At 39.3% G+C, this 12500-nt stretch overlaps 1 long non-coding RNA gene across 1 annotated transcript in view; it reads right to left on the bottom strand.

Moving 5' to 3' along the window:
- Positions 1-2072, bottom strand: part of LOC137976376 (uncharacterized) — a 161097-nt gene extending 159025 nt beyond the window's left edge. Inside the window, exons 1-5 of the long non-coding RNA XR_011117757.1 lie at positions 1944-2072; positions 1361-1408; positions 1060-1108; positions 409-456; positions 98-146 (exon numbers count right to left, since the gene is read on the bottom strand). This is a non-coding gene — a long non-coding RNA (uncharacterized lncRNA). The remainder of the gene's footprint in view (positions 1-97; positions 147-408; positions 457-1059; positions 1109-1360; positions 1409-1943) is intronic.
- Positions 2073-12500: the final 10428 nt, after the last annotated feature.

The raw sequence follows: 12500 nt of genomic DNA, 5'->3' as shown, positions 1-12500 counted from the left end.
AAAAAATTTATTACACCCCTCAAGCTAATGTTACTTATTACCTTGCAACGGCAGACAAATAACTTATTACGCCCGTCAAGCTAATATTACTAAATACCTTGCAATGTTCCTCTTCAAAACCTTCTGAGCAGGAATACTGAATCCGGCTGAAAAAACGTTAAGGGATAAATAATACTGTCAATACTGGTGGATCATTTAGATGCATCATTTGCAACTGATCATGAGTGACAGTGGTCACTTTACAAAATAAACATGTAGGGAATTATGACATACATGTAGTCACTAACTTGATCCAAACTGGGTAAAGAGAAGGCAACAAAAAGTAACGCAAAAGTCATCAGAACTGGTTTATCACACATAAATTACTTGTTTGTGTTACTAAAAAACGAGTAACAGTGAGCAACTTACCAAAATGGATGCTAATCGACGCGAGGTCCTCGGCAACAAGAAATGACTCTGCAATGTGATGATTTAAGGTGGTTATCCATGCAATATCGAATCTTGTAGGAAAACGTTTAACTATCATTACACAAATCATTTATGCCTAGTATGGAAAAAGAGTGGAACTGGAGCGGAAAGCTGAAAAGTTCTCAAGAGAACGGATCGAGGTGAGATGACTGTTCATGATTGCTCGGAACAACTCACAAAATACATGCTTTCGTTCGGCGAGGTTCAACGTTGTAATGAGAACGCATACATTATACGAGGCTCTGGTCTTGCTTAGCTTTAACTAAGACTTTAAAGCGAGTAGACATAAAGAGTTTGTTATGGCTAAAACTGATTGAATGCATTCTTAATCGTCATTTGCTTTGTGACACCCTCAATTTTGAATCTAAGCGGATTCAAAAACTAAAAACCCTCTCTATTCAGGAATAATTCAAAATACATCATTTAGTTACTTTCTCGATGTGCAAGGAAAGAATGGAGGGCAGTATATAGTTCGATCACACAAGAAACAAATAATTTAGCACCGTGACCCCTCAAACTAATTGTTACCTATTACCTTGCAACGGCAGACAAATAACTTATTACACCCAGCAAGCTAATATTACCAACTACCTTGCAATGTTCCTATTCTAAACGTTTTGAGTAGGAATACTGAATCCGGCTGAAAAAAAATTAAGGGATAAATAATACTGGTGGATCATTTAGATGCATCATTTGCAACTGATCATGAGTGTGACGGTGGTCACTTCAGAGAATAAACATGTACTAGGGAATTCTGACATAGTCACTAACTTGATCCAAACTGGGTAAAGAGAAAACAACAAAAAGTGACGCAAAATTCATCAGAACTGGTTTATCACAAATAAATTACTTGTTCGTGTTATTAAGAAATGAGTAACAGTGAGCAACTTACCAAAACGGATGCTAATCAATGCGAGGTCCTCGACGACAAGAAATGACTCTGCAAAATTTGATGATGTAATGTGGTTATCCATGCATTATCGAATCTTGTAGGAAAACTTTTAACTTTCATAACAAAATTCCCTTATGCCTAGTATGCATTAAAAATGTAGAACTGGAGCGGAAAGCTGAAACGTTCTCAAGAGAACTAACAAATGGAGCAGCAAAGAAAAGTCATTTCATACTCGAGCAAACTGCGCAACTGATCAGTGAAGCAGTCCAATTTGAACACTGATCGAGGTGAGATGACTGTTCCATTGCTCCGAAAAAGTCAAGCAATCATGGTTTCGTTCGGCGAGGTTCAAAGTTGTAATGAGAACGGGTATATTATACGAGGCTCCGGTCTTGCTTAGCTTCAAGTAAGACTTTAAAGCGAGTAGACATTAATTAAGGGTTTGTTATGGCTAAAACTGATTGAATTTATTCTTCATCGTCATTTGCTTTGTGACACCCTCAATTTTGAATCTAAGCGGATTCAAAAACTAAAGACACTCTCTGTTCAGAAACAATTCAAGATACATCATTTACTCACTTACTTTCTCGATGTGCAAGAAAAGAATGGAGGGCATGCAGTATATACATTGTAGTTCGATCACACAAGAAACAAATAATTCATCACCGTGAACCCTCAAGCTAATTGGCTGAACAAAAAATTGAGCGATAAATAATACTGGTGGATCACTTGGGTGCGTCATTCGCAACTGATCATGAGTGACGGTGATCATGATCACTTTATAAAATAAACATATCAGGAATTCTGACATAGTCACTAACTTGATCCGAACTGAGTAAAGAAAAAAACAACAAAAAGTTACCTTGATATGTTCCTCGAGTCGTTACAAATGAATTAATGAGTAAGCAACATTGGTTAATTGTTTGCGTGCGTTCGTGACAACCAGCCAAGCTTCTGAATGATCATGATCACTCAGAAAATAAACAGTTAAGTTATGCATAAAAGGAATGTGTGCCGACGTAGTTACTGACTTTAATCCAAAGAAAAGAAAAGAGAGGCGAGTAGGAAATTTATTACGCATGCATTACTTGTTCTTGCTATTAAACAATGAGAAACAGTAAAGAGTTTAATTTAAATCAGGCTGATGAGACATATTATGTGATCACAATGTACAACTAATTAAAGAACAGAAAGCAGTATAGTTCAATCAAACAACAAACAACTCATTACCCGGAAACGTCCTCGTTGGAACGTGTGGAGCAGGAACAAGGAATCTAGTTACAAATAACTTAATGGATAAGCAATATCGGTGGAATGTTTGCGTGCGTGCGTCAGTTACAACTGAATGACCGTGACCGCTCCAAAATAAATGTAAAAACAATACCGACATACACGCATGATGGAAATGTGTAATGGGCCCGAGGGAAGGACTTGATACAACACAAGTTGCGTTGACAACGGGCAACGGGGGTAGAACAACTTTAAAATCAGAGTCCTGGGCAGGAATCAAACCTACGACCACAAAGATGCGAGAGCGTGTGACGTCACGTTATTTTGAGACAGTCAACTAATCGAGGAAAATGTCCCATAAAAACTTCAAATCGCGATGTTTCTTTTCGAAAACTCATTTTATGGACAGCTAGATAAATAAAGTTTACTCAGCTACTATTTTCTACGTTGTCCTGGATGATGTGATGGTTTTTTGGGACCCTTCGATTTCCTCTTCAGATCACACGCGTCGTCAAATACGATATAAATAGTCTATTTGCAACGAGGTTATGCGCATGCCTTGCGCATGCATCAAATGGGATTCCTAACGGACCAATCAGACAAAAGTCTTCATTGCTAATCATATTGCGAAAAGCAATGGAGACTTTTGTCTGATTGGTCCGTTAGGAATCCATTTCATGCATGCGCATAATCTCGTTGCAAGCCAGATGGCTGCCAGAGAGGAAGAGGTCATCGAGCTTTCTCGGCAAAGGAAAAGAATCGATCGCTTGTTCTTTTTTTCTGGAAGATTCTAACTTTTAGCGGGTAGCCGCGTTTGCAAAGGCGGGAAATGATGACGGGTTGAAATGAATCATATGAACTGCGGATATGAAGTCAAGTGAAGGTAATATGATCTTCGCAGTTACGAACGCAATTTTTACAATTGCGTAGAGAAGCCTGAAAAATTCAGGACTTGAAAAATTGCGTTCGTAACTGCGAAGATCATATTAGCTTCACTTGACTTCATATCCGCAGTTCATATGATTCATTTCATATACCATTTCACCACTTTCACTTTGACTTTTTAGTGGTGAAATGGTATATGAAATGAATCATATGAACTGCGGATATGAAGTCAAGTGAAGCTAATATGATCTTCGCAGTTACGAACGCAATTTTTACAATTGCGTAGAGAAGCCTGAAAAATTCAGGACTTCAACGGGGTTTGAACCCGTGACCTCGTTATTCCGCTACGACGCTCTAACCGACTGAGCTATGAAGCCACTGACGTTGGGAGCTGGTCATTTGTGGGTTCTAATGGTCCCGTGAGGAATGAATCAATGATGAAATGAATCATGAACGTCAGTGGCTTCATAGCTCAGTTGGTTAGAGCGTCGCACTGAATTTTTCAGGCTTCTCTACGCAACTGTAAAAATTGCGTTCGTGACTGCGAAGATCATAGCTTCACTAGGACTTTTTAGTGTTAGAAGAGTCTTAGAAGCTTCCGTGGCTCCCTTCGCCTGTTGGCGAATAAGTTGAAGCGTGCAAGTGATGTACCACTATAAAATTGGCTGTCGTGTTTGCGGCAAAAAACACGTTGTTTCGCCATTCGTAAAAACAAACGAAAATCTTCTGTGTAGAGGCTGCTATTGTGCTGAAAAAACTAAGAAAACGCGCAGTCGACGAAGCGAATCAAGACAGCGGGTCAGGTTGGTTTGAGCCATTAATTTTCTTGTTGTCAGTTTCATAAATATTTTGAGAATAAGTTTACAAGTATGACAGAAATTTTGTAATTTGTTTATGTTCGGCAGGAAATGAAAGCTTAGTCTTCAAATGCAGTTAGAACTTTTACAACTGCAACAGCAACAATCGGTAAGCTTAAGTTATATGTAAGTTACTTAAGTTTGTGACTGGAAAGTATACATCCAGATACAGTAAAAACCCGCGTGTAAGAACCTACATTTTCCAAGTTTGGCAAAACAAGTTCTTATATTTGGGGGTAATTATTGGCAATTTAGGCTAAAGTAGGTTCTTCATTGGGTTCTTAAGTTTTCAGTAGAAACCATTCCTGTATAAGCAGAAAAAATAGGTTTGGTCCTTTATGATACAGCATTTATTTATAACTGTCTTGTCATGCATGAGCTTTGTGCAAGACTAACTAAAAATTTATACACACTATAAACAATGGGAAATTTCTGCTAGCACGTTCTTAAAACACTAGGTTCTTACATGCGGGTTTTTACTTACCCTGCGAACGCAGACGAATTTCCGGCGGTAGTTTCTCTCCCGCGAGAGAAACGACCGCCGGAAATACGTCTGCGTTCGCAGGCGAAGGTTGTGATTGCCCAATCAAGCAGTAGTGTCTGTCCAGTTTCAATACTGAAAAGATTACTTAAGCATGTTAGATATTAACCCCCACTCTAACGAATTTATCTTTAGAAGTCTAGCCCAAACTAAATCGTTTCATGAGCTAATTCCAAAATGATAAACCGATTTCGTACACAACGTAGTGTAGTAGAGCTGAAATATGTAAAAGCCGGCCTTTGCATGAATATGAATTAGCTGGAAATGAAATATTTCTGCGGAATGAGAGCAGTGGGGACTGGGCCTGTTCAGTGCATCATGGGACACGATGACAGCCATACAAGAGAGTTTTGTCACATAGGAGATCATTCTTGGCCAACGCCAATGCTATGAACGTTTTTTATTTCTTATTTTATTTTTTATTTTTCTACCACAGTTTAAATAGTAGTTCACGCTTTCGTTTCAATTCTGTCTAAGCAGCGTGGCCTTCGTAGAATTGGCATTCAGAGCTGAAGTCATGGATCCTACCCAGGTTTCCTGCCTTATTTTCCCCCAACGGGGTTTTTTCCGACAGGTTTTTCCTGGCCTCCGTTCTGGCAGTAGCTGTTTCTGTAAACTGCCGCTTAGCTCTGTTACAGTAATTTTTAGGTAGGGTTAGGGTTAGTTATCGAAGTTATCGTAGTGTAATCACGTGTGATCACGACTGCACAGCGCTCGGCAAAAACTGCCCAAACAAATCTAATGGCTTTCTATTCACGTTGTGTAGTGCATAGTGGACCTGAAATCTAGTTCATTTGGAATCTCAGATCATTAAAGTGCTCTCGGCAATCGCTTTGGAAGCAAAGCAGATGGGTAGAGAAAGAAATAATCCGTTTTCTTGTGTTTGGTCTATCGACCACTTATTCGACCACTTGTTCTGAAAGGTTATTACAATTTGTGGTTTTTGTAGTCAATCCTTGGGTTTACAAATGGTTTCTAAACAAAGTCAAAATCCAATAGGTGTCAACACAAACAAATTAAAGGGAAAATCGCAGCACACGCAAGATTCGAGCGACCAACGCTAATAACATCTGTTTCAGAAACAAACAGTTTTAGCTAATGATAACTCTTAAGTGGCAAGCAGCTTGGTGGACATTCAACGGGGCTGGATAATCTGCGAGCCATGCGAATTTCGCATTTAAGTCTAAGCACCCATTTCAAATAGCGCTGATAAACAGTTATTAAGTCCAAGCACCCATTTTAAAATGGTTAGCTTTCAATAACTGTGTGACTCGCATGTTGACTAGCATGGCTCGCCATGTTGGCTCGCAAATTGTCGTCACTCACATTCAACAACCACATAACGAAGTCTCAAACTGTGGGGCTAAAAGAACATCGTTATCAACAGAATAGAGACATTTAGAAACTGAAAAGAAATACCGAAATGCTCGAAAATAAGAAAACTTCGCTGTGATCGAAAATTATTAATTGACGAGATGCCAACGCACTACACGTCATTGTTAATTTAATGGTATATAACGAATTGTAATCACACAAGTTAATGCACTTAGTCCAACGGCGCGTAAGCCACTGGACCTAGGGTGGTTTTAATGAGGTACAAGATATGTAGGTATACGATGGCTTTTTTTTTATTGATATATTTATTTATTAATAAGTTGCAAGTACTGAGTTAATGAATCAGGTTTGTGCCAATCAAGGTCAGAAAAATGTCTATTTTTAAATCGGGTTTTGCGGGAAAGTAAACAATATATGACTAAATCGACTCACTCAATGATTAAGATTATTTGTGTATAGACCAATTCGGCTAACTCAATGTTGTACCCAATTCAAATCTCTAGGGGTTAAGATGCTTTGTGTATGGCATTTGCATGATAATGTAGCATTCACATTTAAATGATATGGAAACACCTGGAACAAAACGTTGTATTCCTAAAGGGTTTGAATTGGGTACATCATTGAGTTAGTCGATTATACTAGGCCTATTTATTTCGTGGACTCAAAGCAATACATACATCCATATTACAAAATGGAAGTTACAGTGAATTCAACATTGTGGAGGAAGGATCACACCTAGAACTTAATTTGGCAAGGATTGTGTTCCACTAGCAATTTTGAGAGGCGTTGACAGACAAGAACATTGATTAGTGACCATTAGTCATGTACGACGCGTCCCCCCCCCCCCACGAAAGCCGGATGGTCTACCATGTCTGTTTTGGGAGATCTGATATGATGAAATCGAAATTATTCCACAGGAAACTGATGTATGTATAAAACTGTGTCCTGGAGACTTTTGAACAACTGACTTTGTTTTGCGAGCAGAAAATTTATTTAACAAGATAGTTGTTAAGCGTGTTATAGATTGTGTGACACAAGTACCGGTACTTGCATTTTACTAATGTTCTGTTAAAGACTCTACTGTACATAGAGTAACCGAAATTTGTCATATTGCTCATGAAAGTGTATTGCGAATAGCAAAAGAACCGTGTGTTTTCTCAACTAAGTGTAAGGAAAGTGTTCAGAGGGGCCCAAGTCCCGAATTGAGTGGCCGGCAGAGAAGACTGCTTCTGAGAACGGTAGTCCGTCTATGAGAAAGAGAAGGGATTTAACTTTACTTGTAAGCGGCTCATGGAAGAGGCAGGAATCTCACAAAGGGAAGTGTCCATAAGAGCAGTATCTTTTCACCACAACGAGTCACCAAAATTTAATGGGTCTAAAATGATAAAACCGTAGTTCGTGCTAAAAACACAACGGTGTAAATGCTGAGTTAATAAGCCAGAGTGATAGGTTTTACGCTTTACCTGCGTCTTGGGACCTGTTTTCAACTAGTTATTTTTTTTCTGATTTATGCATGGTGACGTTCTCAATTTCTTATAAAATTGTCTAAGGATAATTTGACTAGTGACTAGCGGTGACTCGTGCACACTTTCACAAATAAACGTACCTTTTAACTCACTAAATACGAGACCTCCCATGAATGATAAGTGTTTATTTGAATAGATGTCTATGACTTCACTGAGAATCAGTATTTCTTTTCGTACATTTTCCGAGAGGTTTTAAACCACCACGCCATCTCTAAAATATTAGGAGACATTCGGCCCTATTTAAAACCCATGCAGACTGATGTCCAGATGAATGCAAAACACTGAGCTGTTTACCTTTTTACTTCTAAGCTCTGCGCTGATGAAAACGACCTCGCAGCTCGCGCAATTTTCCCGCCATTCCCCGTTGTACACCACATACTTTAAATTCCTTCAAAACACAATCCTTGTCACATTCGTTGGGACACAAGTAATGTCCTCTACTCTTCCAATGTTGGTTTTGCGAGATGGCTCCTCTAAGTCAGTGAATTCAACATTGGGGAGGAAGGATCACACCTAAAGGTCAGAATATTAGTGCTGTACATGGTGTCCCATGCAACTTAATTTGGCGAGGATTGTAGGTTGTTAAATTGAAGGACTCCTTGAACATTGAATCTTTTACAAAGAACATTAGGAAAATAGACCTAACCTCATTTTTAAACACCAACGATAATTGCTGTAACCTGTGCAATTCTTGGAGATTACTGATTTCTACATCTATTGTCTTACTTTGTATATTTCACAGTTGTATAAGAGCTCGGGTATGACACTAGTTTCAGCTGTCAATTGCCACATATCGTTGCTTTTTTAATTTCTCTACCGCTTTGGCCTTTTTTACTGCCTCTAAATCACCGATTTCATGCGGCTGTACTGAAAGTGACTGCCTTTCTTCAATTGCAGAATGGCCGCATTAATTGTAATCTCTTCCAATTCGACTGGTGTACACCTTTTACAGTATACGAGTCACTTTGGCCGGGGGAACTGTTGGTTAGAGCCACCTTTTTCTCTAGTGTGAAGTCTCCACTGCGGGACAAACGGACTGAACTTAAAAAACATTTGTTACATCTCCATATCATTGAATCAAGCAACAAAAAATTGGTGTACTGTAGAATACGACTCGTTGAATTGGCCAATTGAATCGCCCGTACTCATGATCTGAGAGATATGATCTAAGACTTTGAATAAGACATCCAAGTGAACGCATTGCATGGAGCACTAGACATGATCGTTTTTCGTTGTTGTTGATGAGGGAACTATTAAATTGGAAAGTCCTCTGGTATTCGAATTGCATTGTCCAAGACAAAAGGTAAATGACTGCTAAGATCACATTTAGGAGGTCGAAATGCACTTTATAACTGTTAAATTGCCGTTTTGGAGATCGATCGTATAGCTGGGACCATTTGCATCAGAACGGAAATCAAATTTCCAACTTTCATTTGCTTAGAGCTAAAACTAATCTTTTAACTGACAAGAAGACGTGTTCAAAAACACCTCAGTCCAACAACACGAGGAAAGAGATTGACAAGTCCATTTGGCTGTGGACATAAGTGTCTTTGTTTCAACTATTTAAACTGTACAGTTGCCGGAACGACAAAACATACATTTGCTATAGGCTAATGAATTCATACAGGATTGTGAGCAAGCTTGAAGTTTTTGGGACAAAACAAAATAACAAAAAGTGGTAGAAATTTTTTCAAGCTGGGTGTTTGAACACTCAATAAAACACTTTTGACTGTAGTCATTATGGTGGCCAATCTGCGCTCACGTTGCCATTGGCGACGATTACATTGACGGACAATAAAATGATCAACGTAATTCTTCTCCTCGAGAATCTCTATGAATAAAGCAATGGCCAGTCAGGATGTTCATTTCTCGACGAAATTATATGTTTCATATCTTTATTTACACGATATCTAAACTATGGTGTTTCCACATGATAGTTCATTACACCGCCCGTTTGAAGAAAGGCGTTTCCTTCTTATTGTGCATTCGGCAGTCTAGATATTGATATCGATTGTCGTCTCCTAACTGGTTTGCATTGAAAATTTAAGATTGTAGAAAGAAAATTTAATTAAGAGATCAAGCAACAATTTTATTAAGTAAAGCTATGATCCTCGCAGTTATAAACGCAATTTCTGCAATTGCGTAAAGAAGCCTGAAAAATTGGGGACTTCAACGGGGTTTGAACCCGTGACCTCGCGATACCGGTGCGACGCTCTAACCAACTGAGCTCTAAAGCCACTGACGTTGGGAGCGGGTCATCTGTGGGTTCCAAAGTTCCCGCGAGGAATGAATCAACGATGAAATGATATATGAAATGGATCATATATGAACTGCGAATGTGAAGTCCTGAATTTTTCAGGCTTCTTTACGCAATTGCAGAAATTGCGTTCATAACTGCGAAGATCATAGCTTTGCTTGATTTCATATCCGCAGTTCATATATGATCCATTTCATATATCATTTCATCGTTGAATAATTTTATTACCTACAGTAGCTTTTGACCTTCTGGAAGTTTTCGAAATCGCGAAAAGAAATAGGGACATTTGCGTAAGCAAAATGTTTGCAACCCGGAGAAGGGACTCGCATATTAAAGGACCTGGGGCCCGTTTCTCAAAAAGTCCCGAAACTTTACGGGCCGTTTTCGGGTGTCACAATTCCCTTTGTATCTCAAGAACGGAGAGAATTTAATACCTCAAACTTCACAGTTATTTTTCTTTTTGTTACCTTGAAAACATGTTAAAAGATCGGCTTTCCAAAACAAGCGGTTGGCAATTTCACAAATGGCTTTTCGGGCCGGAAAAGTTTTCGGGACTTTCGAGAAACGGGTCCCTGGAATGCTCGTCATCTCGCTAGCTTAGGGGTGTAAATTTCGGATTTTGGTCTCACTTAGGGTGTTCATGGCAAAACGCCATCATATGTAGCCCATATGTAGCCGTCAAGGTCGTGTTCAGGGCTGCACGAGAAGAAATTTAAAAATGACTATTTAATGTGTTTTAAATATGGTCTCATTTAGGGGTCAAAAAAAGCCTGGGCCACGCCCAGATTGGTCTCCGTTAGGAGTTTAATTCAAAAAATTGGATAAGCATATATGCATATGCAAAGTCCCTTCTCTCCGGGATTTGCAGTCTTTTTATTTAAAATGCACACAAATTAAGAGATCAGACAACTTTTACTTCCCCACTTTTTAGCTTCTTAGGCCCGGTTCAGACGCCGTACTTTACATGATCTGAATCGAATTCATTGAATAAAGTTCAAGTGAAATATGGCGTGTGAATCAATTCAGAACAACTGGTCTAATTCGCAATTTTCCCGCCTGGCTTAGCCGGGAATTACGGCTGTGAAACGTGAAGTGGCCTTGATCCAGACGCCTTACTTCACATGAGCCCAATGAAATGCAGAAATTATCACAACTTTGCAAGTTTCTTCAATCATAGTATGCTTCTGTGAATTAATTTAGGCGCTATTAAGTTAGGCATCTGAATCAGTTCAGCCGGGATTAATTAATTTGGGTCCGGTCAGTGTAAAATGCAGACTGCAGACCAGGGGTAATTATAAAATGCAGACTGAGGTTATAATGTAACTGTTGAAAAAGCCCAAACCCCTTAGAAATGCTAACCTTAAGCCTAATTAGGCCTAAAACAATATTAAGCTTAACTGTTAGCATTTCTAAAGGGTTTGGGCTTTTCAACAGTTACATTATAACCTCAGTCTGCATTTTACCCCCGGTCTGCAGTCTGCATTTTACACTGACCGGACCCAAATTAATTAATCCCGGCTGAACTGATTCAGACGCCAAACTTAATAGCGCCTTTAATAGCACCGGGTCTGCAGTCTGCATTTTACACTGACCGATTTGGGTCGGTCTAATTCGAATTCGATTCGGCTCATGTAAAGTACGGCGTCTGAACCGGGCCTTAGAAGTTCAGGGGCACCCAACGAATCTGTTCCTCACATTATCTGTTCCCCAGAGGAATCTTGCTGGCTGGCAAAAATGCAGGTGTTTCGATGAGCTGGCTGGGAAATTTTGTTATTGATAGAGGTTTTGCCTGGGAATTACTGACTTTTTCTAGCATTTCAATCCGAGCTGGCTGTAGAAACTCTGAAGACTGAGGACGACTAAAAAAAAAAAAAGAAAAAAGAAAAAAAGAACCCCTTCCCTCTCCCAAACATACGACGGCTGGTCAGAGTGATTGCTCTTGCGGAAAAAACCTGTTTTGTCCCGGTTTTGTCGCTTTTGTTCGGTCGTTTTGCATCGAGGGATTTGAAAGCGCGCGAAATTCCTGGCTGGGAAATAAATTTGATCAGCTGGCTGGGAAACCAACCAATTTTATCTAGCTGGCTGGGAAATTTCTTGAGTGTCTTGCTGGGAAAAAGGAATAGATAATGTTATCCCAGCAAAACTGAAAAACACCTGAAAATGCCTTAATAACATTTATTTTCATTAACTGGGGTATAATAATACATTTTACAACAAATTGGTCGTTGGGTGCCCCTGGAAGTTCTAAGAAATCGCCCGTTTCATTGCATTATTTTGCTTCGGTCCGGTCCCTCTGTGACAAAATATCACAAAATCAACATGTAAAACTTTAAAGTAAGGAACTTTCCATTTGTTTGGTTCTAGGCCCTAGCAAGAATCCATCACCCGAGAGTTAGATTTACCCAAATTGTCCTAGTCCTCATCAGCGTCAGAAAAGTGTCTGTTTTTGAACAAAGTTTTGCAGGGAAATAAACAAAAGACAAATGTTGTATCCAATTCAAACCCTTTG

Source organism: Montipora foliosa, chromosome 11 (genome assembly GCF_036669935.1).
Source record: "Montipora foliosa isolate CH-2021 chromosome 11, ASM3666993v2, whole genome shotgun sequence".
Classification (NCBI taxonomy): Eukaryota; Metazoa; Cnidaria; class Anthozoa; order Scleractinia; family Acroporidae; genus Montipora; species Montipora foliosa.
Note: the sequence above shows the minus strand (reverse complement) of the source record. Positions and strands in the feature narration are given on the sequence as shown.